The 21,058-nt window shown below is 39.2% G+C and overlaps 1 protein-coding gene across 1 annotated transcript in view; it reads right to left on the reverse strand.

Moving 5' to 3' along the window:
* Positions 1-21,058, reverse strand: part of UNC13C (unc-13 homolog C) — a 685,158-nt gene that overhangs the window by 586,200 nt on the left and 77,900 nt on the right.

A 21,058-nucleotide genomic window follows, 5' to 3' on the forward strand; every position in this document is an offset into this window, starting at 1 on the left:
TCATTCTAGCAAATTATTGAACCCAAGAAAGGTTTGGGTTCTGTAACTGTAAATCCCAATTTACAGTGGGTATGTCAGAAGAGCAGATGACAACCTGAGACTTGCAACTAGTGTCTGAAGTGGGGACTGAGCCGTCACTTGTGAGATCTGATACCAGCTCCATGTAGTCAGTGTCAGAATTGAATTGAACTCTGGGACACCCGCTTCCCTGGTGTCTCTGCAGCAAAGAATCCTCCTGAAATGCAGGAGATGCAGGTTCAATTCCTGGGTTGGCAAGATCCCCAGGAAGAGATAATGGCAATTCACTCCAGTGTTCTTACCTGGAAAACCCAAGGACAGAGGAGCCTAGTGGGCTGCAGTCCCAGGGATCACAAAGAGTCAGGCTCGACTGAGCGACTGAGCATGTGCGCTCACGCACACACGCACACACCCAGCTGGTGTCACAGAGAATTGCTTGATGTGCAGAAAAACACCCCACACACTTGGTGATCAGATATGAAGTGTGGTAGGATGAGAAGAAGCACAGGAGTGCATTTTTCCTGTATAGGTAGAGAACTGGATTCAACATTATCAATAAAGGAGGTAAAAAATTTTCAACTCAATCCAAACTTCCACCCACCAAAAAACATAAGCATAATTATTAATGTATCATATATATTTCTAGATAGTTAAAATATATTTATATACATATATGTACATAGAGAAACACATAGGGCCTCTTCTTCTTTTATTTTACATCTCCCTTACCAAGGGTTTCATCAAACCTCTGTCTGTGAGACTGGAGGAGTGAACAAGGGCTGGAAGAGCATGAGGCAAGGTTGAAGAGGAAGACAGGAACTAGACCACATTAAACTTTAGACAATGGTAAGTAACTGTTGCTTAGTCTATGTCATTTTTAAATGCTTAAAGCAGGAAATTGTCATAATACGACTATTTCTAAAGACCACAACTGGGTATTGTTTTTGCTTTGGCTCCATCCCTTCATTCTTTCTGGAGTTATTTCTCCACTGATCTCCAGTAGCATATTAGGCACCTACCAACCTGGGGAGTTCCTCTTTCAGTATCCTATCATTTTGCCTTTTCATACTGTTCATGGGGTTCTCAGGCAAGAATACTGAAGTGGTTTGCCATTCCCTTCTCCAGTGGACCACATTCTGTCAGACCTCTCCACCATGACCCGCCCATCTTGGGTGGCCCCACATGGCATGGCTTAGTTTCATTGTGTTAGACCAGGCTGTGGTCCATGTGATTAGACTGACTAGTTTTCTGTGATTATGGTTTCAATGTGTCTGCCCTCTGATGCCCTCTTGCAACACTTTTTGGAAGGAATGATGCTAAAGCTGAAACTCCAATACTTTGGCTACCTCATGTGAACAGTTGACTCATTAGAAAAGACCCTGATGCTAGGAGGGACTGGGGGCAGGAGGAGAAGGGGAAGACAGAGGATGAGATGGCTGGATGGCATCACCAACTCAATGGACGTGAGTTTGAGTGAACTCCGGGAGTTGGTGATGGACAGGGAGGCCTGGCGTGCTGTGATTCATGGGGTTGCAAAGAGTCAGACATGACTGAGCAACTGAACTGAACTGAACTGAAGACCACTCGGAAAACTGAGTGGAGATTGTATCAGAATGGAGCTCGATCCACGTTTTATTTAATAACAATTTGTTTAATATCAAAACAGATAAAAACTTCCAATTGTCTCAAGTATCATAACTTTAAAAAGTCATTTTAACAATAACTTAAAAAATTATGTTTGTTTGAATCAGGATTCAAATTAAGTCCATACATTGTGATTGACTTGTTGTGTCTTAACCTATTGGTTTTTCTTCCCCCACCTCCTCTTTCTCTTCTTGCATTTATTTATTTTTAATAGATAAAGATGATAAAGAGACAATTTGTTCTATAACTACAGAGTTTCCCATAGTCTGGAGTTTTGCTGATTCTATTCCTGCAGTGTTGTTTTTCATTGAATTCTATTTCACTGTATTTTCAGTAGATTGGTATTTGGGTTTAGAGCCTTGATCAGGTTCAGGGACAATTTATTTGGTAGGATTATCTCATGAGTAGTGATAAGATCTTCCATTTGTAGGCATATATCTAGTTGTCTTTCTGTAATATTACCAGCCCTGAGAAGGGGTTTCACCCACACTGAGGAGAGAATGAGGGTGAAACACTGGGAGACAGTAAATATTATTGCTAGGAAAGTTTTCCTGGACAGCAGAGCAGAAAATCAGCACTTCTCCAAAGCAGGTTCCCAAATACTGCACTGACACATCCCCCTTTTGATATTTCCAAGGGAGTCATTTAGACCGCAGTTACTTGATCTATTACAGATTATTATTTTTTCAAATAGACAAATGAGCAGTATCAAAGATCATGGAACCTAGCACAGTCATCTCTAGATGTATACTTCACCTCAGCCAGATTTTGAATTCAGAAGCCATTAGTCTCAAGCTATTTCTCTAACACACTTGTAGTTGCTGAGGAGAAGCAATTGCTCTATCACCAGAGGAAGTCCTTCACTTCATTTCTAAATGAAGTATAAACTCTGACTCTGCATTCAAGGCCCTGATATATATTCTTTAGTGTGGCTCCCAGGATCACCTCCACTTATACACTCTTCCAGTCAAATAGAGCTGGTCTCTGTATATGTGCCTATGAATAGCCCCTCTGTGCTTTTATATACTGCGCGGGTGCAGGAGGGCTGAGAGGAGCTACTCCACGTTCAAGGTCAGGAGGGGTGGCTGTAAGGAGGTACCCCACTTCCAAGGTAAGGAGCAGCGGCTACACTTTGCTAGAGCAGCCGTGAAGAGATACCCCATGTCCAAGGTAAGAGAAACCCAAGTAAGATGGTAGGTGTTGCAAGAGGGCATCAGAGGGCAGACACACAAACTGTAAACACAGAAAACTAGTCAATCTAATCACACGGATCACAGCCTTGTCTAACCCAGCGAAACTAAGCCATGCCGTGTGGGGCCACCCAAGACAGGTGGGTCATGGTGGAGAGGTCTGACAGAATGTGGTCCACTGGAGAAGGGAATGGCAAACCACTTCAGTATTCTTGCCTTGAGAACCCCATGAACAGTATGAAAAGGCAAAATGATAGGATACTGAAAGAGAAACTCCCCAGGTCGGTATGTGCCCATATGCTACTGGAGATCAGTGGAGAAATAACTCCAGAAAGAATGAAGGGATGGAGCCAAAGCAAAAACAACACCCAGTTGTGAAAGTGACTGGTGATAGAAGCAAGGTCCAATGCTGTAAAGAGAAATATTGCATAGGAACCTGGAATGTTAGGTCTATGAATCAAGGCAAATTGGAAGTGGTCAAACAGGAGATGGCAAGACTGAACATCAACATTCTAGGAATCAGTGAACTAAAATGGACTAGAATGGGTGAATTTGACTCAGATGACCATTATATCTACTACTGTGGGCAGGAATCACATAGAAGAAATGGAGTAGCCATCATGGTCAATGAAAGGGTCCAAAATGCAGTACTTGGATGCAATCTCAAAAACGACAGAATGATTTCAGTTGGTTTCCAAGGAAACCATTCAATATCACAGTAATCCAAGTCTATGGCCAAACTGGTAACGCTGAAGAAGCTGAAGTTGAATGGTTCTATGAAGACCTACAAGACGTTTTAGAACTAACACCCAAAAAAGATGTCCTTTTCATTATAGAGGACTGGAATGCAAAAGTAGGAAGTCAAGAAACACCTGGGGTAACAGGCAAATTTGACCTAGGAATACGTAATGAAGCAGGGCAAAGGCTAATAGAGTTCTGCCAAGAGAACCCACTGGTCATAACAAACATCCTCTTCCAACAACACAAGAGAAGACTCTACACGTGGACATCCCCAGATGGTCAACATCAAAATCAGACTGATTATATTCTTTGTAGCCAAAGATGAAGAAGCTCTACACAGTCAGCAACAGCAAGACCAGGAGCTGACTGTGGCTCAGACTATGAACTCCTTATTGCCAAATTCACACTTAAATTGGATAAAGTAGGGAAAACCACTAGACCATTCAGGTATGACCTAAATCAAATTCCTTATGATTATACAGTGGAAGGGAGAAATAGATTTAAAAGACTAGATCTGATAGATAAACTATGGATGGAGGTTTGTAACATTGTACACGAGACAGGGATCAAGACCACCCCCATAGAAAAGAAATGCAAAAAAGCAAAATGGCTGTCTGGGGAGGCCTTACAAATAGCTGTGAAAAGAAGACAAGTGAAAACCAAAGGAGAAAGGAAAGATATACGCATATGAATGCAGAGTTCCAAAGAATAGCAAGGAGAGATAAGAAAGTCTTCCTCAGCGATCAGTGCAAAGAAATAGAGGAAAACGAATCAGAAAGACTAGAGATCTCTTCAAGAAAATTAGAGATACCAAGGGAACATTTCATGCAAAGATGGGCTTGATAAAAGACAGAAATGGTATGGACCTAACAGAAGCAGAAGATATTAAGAAGAGGTGGCAAGAATACACAGAAGAATTGTACTAAAAGGAGCTTCATGACCAAAATAATCATGATGGTGTGATCACTGACCTCGAGCCAGACATCCTGGAATGTGAAGTCAAGTGGGCCTTAGAAAGCATCACTATAAACAAAGCTAGTGGAGGTGATAGAATTCCAGTTGAGTTATTTCAAATTCTGGAAGATGATGCTCTGAAAGTGCTGCACTCAATACGCCACCAAATTTGGAAAACTCAGCAGTGGCCACAGGACTGGAAGAGGTCAGTTTTCATTCCAATCCCAAAGAAAGGCAATGCCAAGGAATGCTCAAAGTACTGAACAATTGCACTCATCTCACATGCTAGTAAAGTAATGCTCAAAATTCTCAAAGCCAGGCTTCAGCAATACATGAACCGTGAACTTCCAGATGTTCAAGCTGGTTTTAGAAAAGGCAGAGGAACAAGAGATCAAATTGCCAACACCCGCTGGATCATGGAAAAAGCAAGAGAGTTCCAGGAAAACATCTATTGCTTTATTGACTATGCCAAAGCCTTTGACTATGTGGATCACAATAAACTGCGGAAAATTCTGAAAGAGATGGGAATACTAGACCACCTGACCTGCCTCTTGAAAAAACTATATGCTGATCAGGAAGCAACAGTTAGGGCTGGACATGGAACAACAGACTGGTTCCAAATAGGAAAAGGAGTATGTCAAGGCTGTATATCGTCACCCTGCTTATTTAACTCGTATGCAGAGTACATCATGAGAAATACTGGGCTGGAAGAAGCAGAAGCTGGAGTCAAGATGCTGGGAGAAACATCAATAACCTCAGATATGGAAATGACACCACCCTTATTGCAGAAAGTGAAGAGGAACTAAAAAGCCTCTTGATGAAAGTGAAAAAGGAGAGTGAAAAAGTTGCCTTAAAGTTCAACTTTCAGAAAACGAAGATCATGGCATCTGATCCCATCACTTCATGGGAAATAGATGGGGAAACAGTGGAAACAGTGCCTGACTTTATTTTGGGGAGCTCCAAAATCACTGCAGATGGTGATTTCAGCCATGAAATTAAAAGATGCTTACTCCTTGGAAGGAAAGTTTGACCAACCTAGATAGCATATTGAAAAGCAGAGACATCAGTTTGCCAACAAAGGTCCGTCTAGTCAAGGCTATGGTTTTTCCAGTGGTCATGTATGGATGTGAGAGTTCGACTGTGAAGAAAGCTGAGCACTGAAGAATTGATGCTTTTGAACTGTGGTGTTGGAGAAGACTCTTGAGAGTCCCTTGGACTGCAAGGAGATCCAACCAGTCCATTCTGAAGGAGATCAGTCCTGGGTGTTCTTTGGAAGGACTGATGCTGAAGCTGAAACTCTTCACCTCATGTGAAAAGTTGACTCATTGGAAAAGACTCTGATGCTGGAAGGGACTGGGGGCAGGAGAAGGGGACGACAGAGGTTGAGATGGCTAGATGGCATCACTGACTCGATGGACTTGAGTTTGGGTGAATTCCGGGAGTTGGTGATAGACAGGGAGGCCCGGCATGCTGAATTCATGGGGTCACAAAGAGTCAGACATGACTGAGTGACTGAACTGAACTGAACTGAATATTCCTGTATCAAAGGATCAATTCTTCAACCATACATGGCCAAGTGCTGTGTGTTTTTCAAGGCTCCATTCAAAACATAATCTTTCCTCATCTAAAATCCAGCATGCATGCATGCTTGGTCATTTCAGTTGTGGTTGATTCTTGTGACCCTATGGACTATAGCCTACCAGGCTCCTCTGTCCATGGGCTTCTCCATTCAAGAATACTAGAGTGGGTTTCCATTTCCTTCTCCAAGGGATCTTCCTAACCCAGAGATTGAACCTGTGTGTCCTGCATTAGCAGGTAGATTCTTTACCACTGAGTCACCTGGGAAGTCCTTTTACACCTAATATAGTCAATATATATTTATTGAATAAACAGAAACTACAGTTGTGGCAGAATATTAAAATAGGATACTTCTCACTGGTTTCAGCTGCGTTCTCTAGGATAGTGCTTCTCAAAGTCACTGTGAATACAGATTACCTGGGAATCATGTTAAAAGGCAGATTCTGATTCAGTAGTTGATACTAGGATCTGAAAGTCAATATTTTTACCGACTCCCAGCTGAGGATGCTAGTGGTACTTGTTGTACTATCATTTGAATATCAATCTATTCAGTAGGTGCCAACTATTGCCATATTCCAAAGTAGAACCACAAAACCAGGAAAGGTTGCCTAATACTGCAAGAAGCTTGCTTAATACTAGCTTAGTGACATGAAGCATAATATACATCTCTAGCTCATGAGAAAGATTGGAGGGGTTAAGAGGAAGGCTTAGAATTTACAGGGATTTGGAAGAAAATGTTGCTTCACACCCAATCATGCCACAACCTATGTGAAATACAAAGGAGATTCTTTTTTCATGTCTTAGCTTTGGAAAAAGGTCTTAAATGGGACTGATAGTTTGATTTGTATCCCCCAGAGTTTAAGAGACAAGATGCCTCAGAAATCTAAAGTAAAAAACTATGGTAGTCTATCTGTTGAAGTGGACAGTGTACTTCCAATACTTCCAGTGAGCCTGAAGTACTGGGGCAGCTTGCATGCCAAGAGTTTGCTGAACAAAGGATATGTGAACATTTCCTATGGAGCAGATGTGGATATACCTGTGAAAGAGTCACTGTTCAGGATGTTATTTAAGACAGCCATCAGAAAGTGTTTAAGACTTCACCAGAAATATGCTGAAGCTCTCTGGGTAGATTCCTCAAAGAGGAAGGAGAATTTAAACAGATAACTGAAAGTTTTGTATTTGGCCATATCAAGAGACCAAGAGTGAGAATCCCCCAGTAATGAAGGGTTTACTTGCCCAAACTCAGATATTGATCCATAGGCCTAAATGAAAGGAGAAGTATTTTAATAAAACTTTCGGAGACCTTTTGATTGTTACATGGGAGTGGGCAGTTCAATTGATAAACTGAGATGTTTGATAAACTAAAATGTTCAGAAAAACTTTTTTGTTAACTGAGAATAACATAAAAGTTAGTGGTATCTACTGAAGTTGTCATCTAAGAGGACAAGAAGAGAAAGTTCCCCCAAACAAGTTTGAAGGAACAACAGGAGACAAAAATAAAATTGTTTTAAAGTTTCACTCTATGGGTCTAGCTTATTTAAAGACACAAGTACACAGTTGCCTCAAGTTTTGATATAAAATACACAACTTCCTGAGTTCTAATTGGTCTTAAATCTAAGCTCATAATATTGTCTCAGCTTCAAAGATTAGGTGCTAATCAGGTCCTTCTAGAAGCAGATTTCCAGGTGGGATTGATTAGCTGCGTAAATATTATTGAGGTTGACATCTGTAAAGGGAAATAACGAGGAAGATGGAAAAGCCTGAGAGACCTGTCAAGCAGAGATGCAGAACCTACCTGGAGCTCAGGTGAAAGAGAGAGAAGGAAGGTTGGGTAGAAGTGTCTTAGACAGCCATGTGGTTTTAAGAGAGTCCGGCAAAGACTTTGGAGAATGCTTATTTCAAAAATCACCCTGTTACAGGAGCTTCACCCCAACACCCAGAAAGCAGGTCTGCCTGTGCCTCTCTGCCCTGCTCAGGCATTGGCCTGGGGAAGTCTGAGCTCAGTGGAAACACAGTAACGGCTCTCAGAGTCCAGCAGCTGGGGCTCCTCACAGTCAGAGATCCAAGAGGTGTATTCTCATAACTTCAACAGTGGTTAAGTATATTTTTTAAATTTATTTACTTATTTTTGCCATTGGACCTTGAACTAAGAAAACATCATTTTGAGGATGAACCTTGGCTGGTTTATTTTCAGAAGGTGTTAGTTATTGAAATATTCTTGGACAATGTCAATGTATTTATAAAACTGAATGCAACTACTTTCCTTCCTGAGAACACAAAAAGGTCGTACTAATATGAGCATATATGCTCAATAGCAGCAAGAGGTAGTCACGTCAAGGCCAGAATATACCTACATTATACCAGGAAGAATCTGAATACAGCTTTGCAAGGTCTCTCAGATCATGCTAAGTCAGACCTTTGCAGCATCCGCAGCATTGCTAATTATCCACCAATATGAACAAGATCTTAAAATAAAAGCTCATTTAAAAATAAAAGATGTTCTTCTTAAGCTTTTCATTTCATGAGAACATTGGTAATAACCAGCTTGAGAAAGGTTATAACCCATGCATTTTATTAATTGCTAATCATCAAATTATACCTTTACATAAAAGCAAAGGACAATTTAAGGAGTGACACTGATGCAAAGCAAACACAACTAGCTTAACTATTTAGCCATATCGACAAATAGATATGAAACTAAAGGGCCCTGGGGAAAATGAAAAACTAATTCAGTCATTTTATCTATGCAATAAGAAATAAACATGTTAAACATATTTGAATGACTCAACTATTTGTTTGGAAACAGTTTTTGACTATATTGTCAAAACAGCCAAGACTGACATTTTTTTAAAAAAAAATTTTACTCATAATTTGCAGTATTCTATAAAAATAGCCTTAGGGATGAATTATAGAAGCATAAATATTAAGTTGGAGTAGGACTGGTAATCAAGAATTGATGCCAAATAAGGATAGGAGCCTAAGGAACCTAGCATCATTGAGCATAAATGAATGGATACCACAGGGAACTGAAATTTTAGAAGCTAGAAGAGTTCTTCCAAGCTCATTTCATCTTTCTATGAGAGGAAGATACAATCAGATACTTACTTTCTAAACAAAGAGAACTTTTTCCTATCTTTGTCATAGAATAGCTGTAAATTAAAAAAAAAAAAAAAATTTCCAGTGAGGTCTCCAATGAATTAATGTCAAAATTCATGTTAAAAAAACAAATCTGGATGACATCATAGGTAACTATGTCCCCTATAATTCCATTACATCTTGTATATATTTTCATTTACAGTATACTTCAGTTTACATATTATATATTAATTATCCAAATGGCTATCTCCCTCAATATTGAAGTTGTTGAGCACTTCTTTTCAACTTTCACATCACTTGCAACAAGCAATGTTCTAGATTACTAAGGGATTTTCCGGGTTTACAACTTGGCTCCAACACTAAATGTGCTTCATTGAGCAAATCTGTAAACTTCTTCAAGAGACAGCTTAAAAGAGGAATTATAACACTACCTAACTGTGTTGGCATGAGTGTAAATGGAATAACGTATGTAAACATTTAGATTGTACCAGATATTTGTCTGTCCTAAGTAGCTTCAGTCATGTCTGACTCTGAAATCCTATGGACTGTAGCCCACCAGGCTTCTCTGTCCACGGGATTCTCCAGGCAAGAATACTGGAATGGGTTGCCATTTCCTACTCCAGGGGATCTTCCCAACAATAATGTATGTAAAGATTTAGACTGTATCAGATATAGTCATTATAAAATACTGATAGTTTATTTACTATCATTACTTTTAAAAATTATAGCATATACTCTGTCAATATTTGTTGAATGAATGTGCTTTGGGACCCTAATGATCAGCCCAATAGTAGCCCCTACGGTTTCGTTTATTAATTCTTGAACTACTTTCAGCCATTAATGTCATTCCTTTCTCTTTTTTTTCTCTTCCAGTCTTACTGAAATATAATTGACATATAGCACTGTGTGAGTTTACAGCACAGCATAATGATTTGATTACCACAAGCAATTTAGTAAACACCCATAATATCATAGAGAAACAAAAACATATTTTCCTTGTGGTGAGAACTCTTAGGATTTACCCTCTTAATTACTTTCATATGTAACACACAGCAATATTAATTAAATAAATCATGTGAACATTACATCCCTAGTACAGATTTATAACCGGAAGTTTATACCTTTCAATCACCTTCATCCAATTCTCTCTGCCTGACTCCCTGCCTCTAGTAACCACAAAGCTCATCTCTTTATCTATGAGTGTAATTTGTTGGCTCGTTGTTTGAAGTACAATTGACCTGCATCACTCTGTTAGTTCCTGGTACATAACACAATGATTCTATATTTCTATACATAACACAATTATCACCAATGATAAGTCTAGTTATCATCTGTTACCATACAAAGACATTTGTTGTTGTTTAATCACTAAGTCATGTCCAACTCTCTGTGATTCCGTGGACTGTAGCCTGCCAGGTTCCTCTGTTCATGGGATCTTGCAGGCAAGAATGCTGAAGTGGGTTGCCATTTCCTCCTCCAGGAGATCTTCCCAACCCAGGGATCAAACCCATGTCTCCTGCATTGGCAGGAGGATTCTTTACTGCTGAGCCACCAGGGAAGCATAATACAAAGATAATACACACATAATTATTGATTATTTTCCCCATGCTGTAATTTCATCCCTCAGTTCAGTTCAGTCGCTCAGCCATGTCTGACTCTTTGCGACCCCATGAATCGCAGCATGCCAGGCCTCCCTATCCATCACCAACTCCTGAAGTTCACTCAAACTCATGTCCATCGAGTCAGTGATGCCATCCAGCCATCTCATCCTCTGTCATCCCGTTTTCCTCCTGCCCCCAATCCCTCCCAGCATCAGAGTCTTTTCCAATAAGTCAACTCTTCGCATCAGGTGGCCAAAGTACTGGAGTTTCAGCTTCAGCATCATTCCTTCCAAAGAAATCCCAGGGTTGATCTCCTTCAGAATGGACTGGTTGGATCTCCTTGCAGTCCAAGGGATTCTCAAGAGTCTTCTCCAACACCACAGTTCAAAAGCATCAATTCTTCGGCGCTCAGCCTTCTTCACAGTCCAACTCTCACATCCATACATGACCACAGGAAAAACCATAGCCTTGACTAGACGGCCCTTTGTTGGCAAAGTAATGTCTCTGCTTTTGAATATGCCATCTAGGTTGGTCATAACTTTCCTTCCAAGGAGTAAGCGTCTTTTAATTTCACGGCTGCAGTCACCATCTGCAGTGATTTTAGAGCCCAAAAAACCCATTTATTTTGTTACTGAACATGTGTACCTCTTAGTTTCCTTCATTTATTTCACTCATCCCCTCACCCCCATGCTGTTGCTACTGCTGCTGCTAAGTCACTTCAGTCGTGTCCGACTCTGTGTGACCCCATGGACGGCAGCCTATCAGGCTCCTCCGCCCATGGGATTTTCCAGGCAAGAGTACTGGAGTGGGTTGCCATTGCCTTCTTCCATACAAGCCCCTAATTTTTAAGATTATGGAGGTTCACAGTAAAAATAAGTCATGTTAAGTGCTTAACTTCGTGATACTACACTCTGTCATCCTTAAGCTGTCTGTTCAGGTAGTATCCTAAACTGCACAGCTCAGAGAAGAGGCCTTCTGAGATCTCACACCCTGGCAGTGGGGTAGGAACATCACAGCCAAGGCCTTGAAGGGTGGCAAGGTGGGAAGCAGAAATTAAAAAGACACAACTCTTTCCCTGGCTCCTAGGAAAGAGATTTCACATCAAAACCCACAAATCTAAGAAGTACAGTAAATCAGATTTTAATTCAAACCAATATTGATATTAAATGCCTGATACGTAAGGAAAGAACATGTTTGGATGTATAATAAGTAAAGCTTTCCAGTGATGAGAACACTAAAAATTAAGGAATACATCTCAAAAGGAAAATGCCAGTAGCAGAAACCAAGCCAAGTGGAAAATTTTAAGACCTGTGCAACAAAGTGATGTCTCCTGAAAAGTCTACCAACTTAAAAAAAAAAAAAAAAACAACTTTAAAATCTAGTAAAGTTTTCATGGAAGAGGACAAGTTACAAAATAAATGTCTAGACACTGATAGCTTTTCTATACTACCAAAATCCAGAAAAGATACTGAAAACATTCCCAATTCAAAGGAACAATAAAAATGCAAAACCTATAAAAATAAACATATCAATATATATAAGGACCTATATTCAAAGCCTACAAAAATTTACAGAGACCAAAAATAAATCTCAAATAAATGTAAAAATATAGAATAGTGAAGATAGAAGAATTCATCATTACAAATGTATCAAGTCTTCCCAAAACACTGCATAAGTTTAAAGCAACTCCAATATAAACAGATGATTTAGAACCATGAACAAACTATAAAATCCATCTGGAAGAATAAATGGGAAAAATAACCACCCCCAAAAAAATATGTGCTCTATAAGGACAGAACTAGGGACGGGATGTTACCTGAGTACAAGGTAAGAAGACTGGAGGGACACATCAAGGGAGAGTTCTGGAAGGAAAGAGGAAATCCTAAGCATAGGAGAGACAAATGCAAATGCTACACTGAAGATGAGAGGCAGGACAGAACCAGTGCTACAAATCAAGAGCTCAGAGCTGGCCAGGCAAGTCAGAAGAGACCCAGGGAGGAGGGCCGTGGGAGGCTGCTGGAGTAACCCCGGATGGCCTTGGTAGGTGATTCCTAGCCATCTGGGGATGATCCTTAGAGCTTACAGAACCGAAGCTAATGCGGCCACCAACTGCACTCTCACTCCTGTGCCCGCAAGCTCCAAATTCCCCTTAGTGCTCCTAGGGCATCATCATCAGGTCCCTACTGACACGCACCAGTCACATTATGCATGTGCCATTGTGGAGGGACAGAACCAATCTGGTTCTTCTCAGAGCTGAAGCACTGCCTAAGTATCAGACAGCTTAGTCCGGTGATGGGAGCTTCCAGGCTGAAGCTTCCACCTTTTCCACAAGGAGCAGTCAAATATTGTGTTACCCACCATCTCTACGTACTATCAACATCCAGCTGGAAGAGTGGGGAGGATAACCCCTATCCTTCAGATTTATCAAGCATTTCAAAGTTGGACAGTGTGCAGAACGAACTTCTTGATAACTGGCTAAATATAATTGATAAGAGTATGAACTTGAGCCAGAGAGTGTGAGTTTCAATCCTGACTCAGCCACTTTCAAAATGTGGATGGTCATGTAATTTCTCTAGGCCTATCTTGGGTAAACTGGGGTTAATATCTTGAAAGATCGCTGTGAGTATTATAAGCAAATATAAAAAGCATTGTCATATGGTATTATAATCGCATTTGCTCTTACTATCTTAAGTAGGACACTCAGTATCCAGTAGACAGAGCTTCTTAACCCTTCATTCTTAAGCCTTTTACAAATGTTGTTGTTGTTTTTTCCCTACAAAAACAGCAGGGTCTTAACTAACAAATCTTTAAAAAAAAAAAAAAAAAACACAGTATCTAAAGAAACCCTCTAGAATAGCTTACAAGGCAACAAGAGAAGGCCCATAGAATGTATTGTCATCCCACAGGGGTGAAGTGGTTCCATTTTTCAGGGAGCCACTTCCCTTTGGCTAGCATAAAATTATCACTTGACATTTGCAGGTGATACATATCCTCAGAGAAAGAACCTTAACCAATGTCAGAGTTCTTCTGTACCAAGGAAACACATGTGCGCCTCAGGCAGTTGTGTCAGGGCCAAAGTCCTTCCCAGCAATGCAGGTCAGAGCTCTGCTGCCATCCTCAGACATTCTACTCAGGATGAAAACACTGCATTTGGAAGTCTCACTGCCTGCTGTGGCCCTGATCCCACAGGGGCAGGAGGGCGGTAGGAAGGGGAGACATGTTAATGATGCATAGGAGAACGGTCAAGAGTATGGAGGTACAGCATAGGATGGGACCATAATATTGCCAATTTCAGCATCAAGTTTCTGGAACTTTCATGATGTTTCTTTCCTAGTTATCTGGTCCCAAAGCCAGATGGGGTTGATCCCAAAATTTCTTCTGTCTCACTGGTGTGAAATTAGTTTCTTTTTTTCCTCGCCTCAGCAGTGGAAGAAGGAAGAGTGATTTACTCATGAAAGAAGAAAATGTTTAAATCTGCATTATTGTTTGCAAATATGAGTGCTGAGTCACTACACATGACATTGTCCCCATTCTCTATATGCTTAGCAGTTAAGAATTAAAAGATACAGAGGGAGTTCATTCTCTTCTTGTACAACAATCCCGATTCCCATGTCAATATTTAAACTTCAGAGAATATTTTGGGGAAAGGAAGTACCATGCAATGATAAAAGTTACAGCCCAGGGGTAGGTAAACCTCATACTAGCTGAATTCTGATTAAGCAACAGTATTAACAACATATAACAACAAGAATAATGTCCTATGAGAAAAAAAATAATGTTTGTCTGAATCAGCAAAACTCCCTACCCATATAAAAGCATTTATTGTTTGGAACTACACAGACAATCATATTTTGACAATGCTGTCTAAGAATGGTGCCCTCTCTTCATAGACTGGGATGTCCTCCCTCTGCCCAACTCTTCCTAAGAATGAAAAAGTCACCTCAAACTGAAGGCCACTGATATAGACAAAGATGTGTGTGCAGTCAAATGCTCTACCACCATGTGTGAGAGTGTGTGTGTGTGTGTGTGTGTGTGTGTGTGTGTGCTAGGATGGGGACTGATCCCTGGGAACTGAATCTGAAGAATTAAGGCTATGAAAGCAGACAATTTTGGAGACTGAATAAAGAAAATAAAGAAAAAGAAGGAACTCATACTTGCTTCTGGGCTTCCCAGGTGGCTCTGTCGGTAAAGAATCTGCCTGTTCAATGAGGGATATTCAAGACACATGGGTCCCATCCCTGGGTTGGGAAGATCCCCTGGAGTGGGAAATGGCATCCCACTCTGGTATTCTTGCCTGGAAAATTCCATGGACAGAGGAGCCTGGCAGGCTACAGTGCATGGGGTCGCAAACAGCTGGACACGACTGCCTGCTACTTCATGTACATGTCACGTCCACACTTGCTTCTACGTCTCTGCCTAGTGTGCTTTTTAAAAAGGGAAATTCACCTGATGCAAATACGATAGGATCACATTTTAAGGTCATTTAAAAATCAAAAGATACGTGTAGTAGTCTGGATTCCTAAACTACTGGGTATCATTTGTATACATTTTAATAGTTGGATGTTTTCTTAAATACTGGATGCAATTTTAAGTAAATGAAATCACATTCTTTCCATATGGTTTATATTTTGACTAGAGACAATACTAGAAATTGTCTGTGTTTCCCTCCCAATATCCAAGTTAACCAGAATTGATTACAGTTGGAAATTATTTGATTATTTCCTCAGTCAGGGAAGTTTCTAGCAGAGATAAAAGCTTTAGTCAGTAGAGAAAGTGAGCTTGAAGAGTATGAAATAGAAAGTTGTTTTAATTCGGCTTCTTAGGTGCCAGGGCTAATCTGTAATAATTCTCTTTTGTGCCAAAACAAGATTCTGCCTAAAGGAACCACTCTGTAGGCATCTATCAGTGGTAACTGTGGCAGTTTGGGCACAGGAAATCCACCAGTAGTAGTAACATTCTTCAAACTGATTTAAGTCTGCAACCTGCACAGCTGTGGACTTTAGGGACTCTGAAAATGTCTATATGCTAGTTAAGAGATGTTCATTACTGAGAAAAATGGAGATAAAAAATTTTAAAAAAATGGAAAAAAATGCAAATAAAAGAATAAGACAACAGAAGTAAGAATGAGTGGAAAATTCAAGGTTGTATATCTCAACCTAATACAGAGAATAACTTTCTCATATAGAGTTTTGCAAAAACGCAGATAGTTTCAAAGATAATGAGCCTTCAGACATCAGTAAGTATTAAAGTGCATGCTAAAATCCATTATATCTGATGAACTAGAGGATTTCCCTGGCCTCTCTAAAATTTAAGATACTTTGATTCTACAAAAAAAAAAAGAGAAAGAAAAGAAAAAAGTTTTCTTGCTCTCTCCCAAAAGCAAAGCACATGCTAAAACTTCATCTCTGGAAGTTAGAATTAATATTACAACATTGAATATACAGACAATCAGACTTTAAGCCTGTTCCACTGTGTGGAGCAGCATTTATAAAAACAGTGCTTGGCATGGAAATGATAAGAAAAATATGTGAGAGGAGGTGAGTGGCACTTGTCTGAATCAGATAAGTTCAATTTACGTTGCTAGGAGAAAAGGAAACAGTGCTTCCAGAAACTGACAAGCACTGAGCTAGAAAATCAGCAGCACCTATAGTGCATGTGAAGTCAATGGCAGTTTTTCAAACCTATGAAAACAAGACACTTTCCATGGCAGCAGAGAGCTGCCTTTCAGTGGGTTTATGATTCCTTTCTTCATCACCCCAACTCTCCCTCCTTTAAACTCTCATTTTAGGGAGGTTACAGAACAAATACAAGAACCAAGCAGAGATTTATATTCTTACTTTGTTAGGGCAGTATCAAACCCATCTAATCTTCAGGCCCTTTACTTAGCATTTTATTCAAGTGGACTACCAGCCGTGATTTTATCATTTTGTTGGTAGAGTTTTGGTTATTCCACGTGACTCTTAAGGGGATAGGAAACATCACTTCTGAGAATTTTAGAAACACATCTTCTTAAAAAGATTGCTTTGCATGTCCCATACTACTAACATGTCTCTCTTCAAGCAGATTCTGTTAAAACATGCCATCCTATTTGGGATGTAAATAAAGAAGCAGCTAAACAACTCTCCAGAGTTCTCCACTAATAGCTTCATAATTATTATTTTTTAATTCTACTTTGTTTTAAAGCATTTTTAATTGTGCAGACAGAAATCGGACTACACAAAACACAAAGATTACCATACTGTGAATGCCCACGTAACCCCCACACAGGCAAGAATATAGAATATTTCCAGTACCCCTGAAATTTATCTTGTGCTTCCTCCAAATTACTATCTCCTCCTACTTCCTCAAAAACTATAGTACTGACTTCTAAGTTAACCACTTCCTTGACCATTGTTTGTGCAGTGCCTGTACCTCTCTCCTGCTCATTTTTCTATTCGGTTGCCTACTTTGTAGGAATTCATCATATACTTTGTATACAAGCTCTTTGTCAAATATATGCTCTAGCAGTGTTCTAGGGCTGCCATAACAGAATACCATAGACTGGGTGGCTTAAACAACAGAAATTTATTTTCTTACAGTTATGGAGGCTAGAAGTCCAATTTTGAGGTGCTGGTTGGGTTGGTTTCTGGCGAGCCATCTTTTCCTGACTTGCACACAGATACCATCTTACTATGTCCTCACATGGTCTCCTTGTTCATACTCCTAGCATCCCTTCTTCTCATAAGAATGCCAGTCCTATTGGATTAGAGTCCATCTTTATGACCTCATTTAACTTCAGTTACCTCCTTAGAGGTCCTATTTCTAAATACAGTCACATTGGGGGTTAAAGCTTCAACATATGGGTTTGGGGTGAACACCATTCAGTCCATAACGAACGCTTAGCAAGTATTTTCTGTCACTTTGTGACCTCCTGTTTTACCCCTTTAATGCTATCTTTTGTTTGTTTTCTTCACAGATTTACTTTAATTTTTATTTTACATTTTTATTCACATTTATCAACAGAATGTCCTCACTTTAGTGACAGTCCCATTTATCAATCTTTCTCTTTATAATTAGTGCTTCTTTGTATTTTAAGAGATCTTTTCATAATCCAAAGTCAAAAAGATAATGTTCTATATAATCTTTTAGAGCTTTATTATTTTGCCTAATAATTTTATTTTTGTGTGTGACATGAGGATGGGATGGAAATGAGATTTATTTTTCCCACATAATCATTTATCCAGCAGCATTTATTGAAAATATCATCCTTTTCCCACTGCTCTGTGGGAACTACTTTGTGGTTAATCAAGTGTCTATTGATCAATTTCTAAGTTCTTCAGTCCCAACCTTTGGTCTATATTTTTAATCCCAGGATCAATACCACTCTGACTTTATTATTATAACTTTGTTATATGTATTAATATTCAGATAGCAAATTCTCTCACTTTGTTTTTCTTTATGAAGAATGTCTTGGAAAATTTATCTACTTAGGGATACAAATTAGTGTTTAAAAGTGAAATTATCTGGCACCAGGAAACTGCTTTAAAATATATCAACTAAATGATGAGAATGCTGCTGCTGCTGCTGCTAAGTCGCTTCAGTTGTGTCTGACTCTGTGCGACCCCAGAGACGGCAGCCCACTAGGCTCCCCTGTCCCTGGGATTCTCCAGGCAAGAACAGTGGAGTGGGTTGCCATTTCCTTCTCCAATGCATGAAAGTGAAAAATGAAAGTGAAGTCGCTCAGTCGTATCCAACTCTTAGAGACCCCATGGACTGCAGCCTACCAGGCTCCTCCATCCATGAGATTTTCCAGGCAAGAGTACTGGAGTAGGGTGCCATCGCCTTCTCCAAATGATGAGAATAGATGGGATAATATTGACAAAGTAGGTATATAGCATTTTTAACAGTTCTTTTCATACTGTTCATGCGGTTCTCAAGGCAAGAATACTGAAGTAGTTTGCTATTCCCTTTTCCAGTGGACCACATTCTGTCAGACCTCTCCATCATGACCCGTCCGTCTTGGGTGGCCACACACGGCATGGTTTCCTTGAGTAAGACAAGGCTGTGGTCCATGTGATAGACGGAGAAACAGTGGAAACAGTGGCTGACTTTATTTTTCTGGGCTCCAGAATCATTGCAGATGGTGATTGCAACCATGAAATTAAAAGACACTTACTCCTTGGAAGGAAAGTTATGACCAACCTAGAAAGCATATTAAAAAGCAGAGACCTTATTTTGCCAACAAAGGTCCGTCTAGTCAAGGCTATGGTTTTTCCAGTGGTCATGTATGGATGTGAGAGTTAAACTATAAAGAAAGCTGAGTGCCAAAGAATTGATGCTTTTGAACTGTGGTGTTGGGGAAGACTCTTGGGAGTCCCTTGGACTGCAAGGAGATCCAACCAGTCCTAAAGGAGATCAGTCTTGAGTGTTCATTGGAAGGATTGATGTTGAAGCTGAAACTCCAATACTTTGGCCACGTGATGCAAAGAACTGACTCATTTGAAAAGACCCCGATGCTAGGAAAGATTGAGGGCAAGAGGAGAAGGGGTCGACAGAGGATGAGATGGTTGGATGGCATCACCAACTCAATGGACATGGGTTTGGGTGGATTCTGGGAGTTGGTGATGGACAGGGAGGCTTGGCGTGCTGCAGTTCATGGGGTCACAAAGAGTCGGACACAACTGAGCAACTGAACTGAACTGAACTGAAATTTACTTTCATGAATTCTTAAACAAATTTAATAAAAAATTTTAAAAATCTATCCTCTGTATCACCAAAAGAATATATTAAATAATTTTTTCCTTGCATTTTAAAACAGTTGTAAACTAAAATTCACTGAATTGCATACATTAAACAGGAGAATTATACGGTGTGTTTTGTATTTTTTAAATTATCGACTATATCCCCTGTGAATGATAATAGAATTATTTTATTTATTTTTTCTTAAACATGCAGGATCTTTAAAAAAAAAATGTCCAGTTGGAGAAGCAATATCAGATATCCTTGCCTTGTTCTTGACCTAGGGGAATTTTCAACATTTCACTCCTACAAATGACTGATATGTTGTATCACTTTGTAGGTACTCTTCAAACTGAGGAAGTTCATTTTTTACCATTTTGCTAAAGATTAGTCAAAAAAAGTTGTTGGTAGTTATCTAATACTTTCAAACTTTATCTAATGAGGTGATCATATGACTTTTCCCATCATTCTGATAATGTTGAATGCTAAGACTTCCTATTTGAATGTTATGAAATCTGTGTTCTTAGAAGAAATTCAGCTGGCTTATGTTATTTTTCTTATTTATTGTTAGATTTGGCTTACTAATATCTCTTAGAATATTTGTATTTATATTCATGAATGCTATTATTCTGCATTTTTGTTCTCATAATGCCTTTGTAAGGTTTTAGTGTCAAAAATGTGCTGCCCTAATGAAATTAGCTGGAGTGTTTCCTTTTTTTCTCAAGACTTGAGAGGAGTTTGTGAAAAATTGGCATTATGTGTTCTTTGAAAGTTAGGTATACTTTTCCAGTGATGCTCTCTGAGCCTGGCATTTTTCTTGTGAGAAGATTTTAAAGTATAGATTTAATTGCTTTCATCGTTACCCAGCTATTCAGACTTCCTCTTTCTTATTGTGCCAGTTATAATAATTGTATTTTCCTAAGTATTTGTCTATTTCATTTACATTTTCAAGTTCTAAGATTCATAATATCTTGCTATGATCTTTTAAATGTCTGAAAAATTAATGGCAATGCTTCTAATTCCTCACTTTGTTTCTGTTTTTTGATCAGTTTCACCAGGTGTTCGGCAGTTTTCAATCTTTCCAAAGAACTAACTTTAGGCTTTCTTAATTCTAACTTTATATTTGTTCTCTTGCCATTATTTTGTACACTTTTATTTCTATTTTTTGTGGAGATTTTGTTAATATTTCAAAATGAATGTTTATATTGGTAATTTTCAGCCAATATTCTGGTCTAACATATTCATTAAAGATTATAAATGCCTTTCAAAATCTAGCTTCACTACATTCTGTGGTGATTATATAGCATTTTAAATTATCATTCTGTTTAAAATATTTGCTAGTTTTCACTGGAATTTATTCTTTGATTTAGAGGTTATTTCTAAATGCATTATTTTTTAAATTTTTAATTGTGGAAAATTTATAACACATATAAAGACTGAGATAATACTTTAATAAATCCATCAAGGGCTCATAAATCAGACTCAATAATTATCAGCTCATGTGCATATTATTTTCAT

The sequence above is a fragment of the Bos taurus genome, chromosome 10 (genome assembly GCF_002263795.3).
Source record: "Bos taurus isolate L1 Dominette 01449 registration number 42190680 breed Hereford chromosome 10, ARS-UCD2.0, whole genome shotgun sequence".
Taxonomy (NCBI): Eukaryota; Metazoa; Chordata; class Mammalia; order Artiodactyla; family Bovidae; genus Bos; species Bos taurus.